Below are 2,054 nucleotides of genomic sequence, written 5' to 3' on the forward strand. Positions count from 1 at the left end.
TTGTATAATATATTGTAGCGACGCTATGTTCATCGCTACAGCTAAAGTAGCGTGCTACTGTAGCGTCGCTACAATTAACACGCTACTCCCGACTACTGACAACAACCCATAGACGCGATAAAAATAGATCTTATGGAAAAATTAATAGTACCTACTAAGAAAGTATGAAACGTTGATACTTGAATACATCTTGATACCCACCTTTTTCTAACATAGTACACACCACATACGTGATTCTATCTAGTACCATTTGATTTTATAATATACTAAAACTTACCATTCTATTTTAACATACTTAATCTAATAAGTAATATTAGTATACCTACAACTACACTAATGTTTTAACTTAAAAAAAAAAATGGTTGTGAGTAACTATTAAGTTTTGCGTTTTTAGACAATTTTAGTGTCTGCTCCAGGTTGGGCCCGGGGCCCCCCAAATATATGTAAGCCTTGGGGCCCGCGTGCGCGGCACGCTCTGCACACCCGGTTTTTGCGGCACTGCCTAAAAGGTGACGACAGACACAAAAAAAAAAAAAAAACACACATCATTGTAAAATCAATACATTCTTCGTTCCACTCAGAATCTAAAAAAATAGGTAATGAAAATGTGTCTCATCATTCCATTCCTTCTTAATGTTATAAATTATTACTAAACTCTAATTAACAGATTTTGCACGAAATGTATATGTATGTTCTTATTTTTATAAGAAACCAGCTGATCCCGTGCACTTCGTTGCCCGTTAAATGTACCAACTCCAATTGACTCAGAGTTGGATTCGTTATTTAATATTCGGTGTATGGTGTTCAAAATATATCTTAACTTTTCCGTTTCCTGGAATAAAAATTCTGATTCACAGCAATATATTCAGGGGCGGTTCCAGAGGGGGCCCTAGGGGCCGCCCCCCCTAAGGCCCAAAACCCGTATTCTAAAAATATATTTAATATAATATATTTCTAAAAATTGTTGTTTTGTATTTGTTACCATAAGTTATGTGAAAATTATAACTATTAGCCCCGACCAAGTCTCTGGAATCGCCCCTGAATAAATTATCAGGTAAGCAATCTACCTAAGGTAGATCGCGGACCCCGTGCTGTTTATACGTAGGTATATGATTTAACTCTAAGGTATTAAAGTTATACCAAGTTTGTCGTATTCCACCTATGGTGGATTGATAAATCAATTAATACAAAATCCTAACCTAACATAACTACTAATATCAGATGAATAAAAAAAACCAACTTTAACCATTTCTAAATTAGTCTGTCTTCTTCTTCCCTTCTACACAAACATTAATTTATATAATATATTGACAAAAACATAATACAAATCAACAAACATGTCCGATTAACCAATATATAATACTGTTGCGCCACTGTTGTATTTTTTAAATCCAGATTTCCTACTTTTCCGATGGGTTTTCCTAACATTTTCTTTCGTGAAAACTTTCTCCTGGCAATTACGAACATATTAAAAAAAATTTGAGCCAAATTGGTTGAGTTTTAGCGAGACTAACGAACAGCAATTCATTTTTATATATATAGATTACATACAGAAAATGGCTTTTCTTCAATCATACTAAGATAAAAAACAATTTTATTTTGCTTTTTTTGTACCTATGTCGCTGTGTTTCCATAAAAACACATATTTCTAAATATTACCTTTATACTTAGGTACAATTATATTTATTTATACGTTTCAAATTGATTTCATAATAATTACATAATTATTATGTACTTACCTCTATACTCCTATACCCATGTACCTAAATATTATATTCCACAACACTAAAATTGAAAATATTTTTAAAAATAATAAAATTTTACGATTAATTAACATGCCTAATTCATATTTTCAATACATATTGTTTTTCTTATGGTATATTTTAATCTTATCCACTTAATTAACCCCGACTTTCCAAAAGTATCCGACTATCGTTAACAGTGGCGTATTTACGGGGGGGGGGTCCGATGGGGTCCGGACCCCCCCCTTCGACTCGTGTTAAATGTTGTGTTTTTACTATGATTAAGAAAAACAAATTTTATTACACGATACG

This window comes from Acyrthosiphon pisum, chromosome A2 (assembly GCF_005508785.2).
Source record: "Acyrthosiphon pisum isolate AL4f chromosome A2, pea_aphid_22Mar2018_4r6ur, whole genome shotgun sequence".
NCBI lineage: Eukaryota > Metazoa > Arthropoda > Insecta > Hemiptera > Aphididae > Acyrthosiphon > Acyrthosiphon pisum.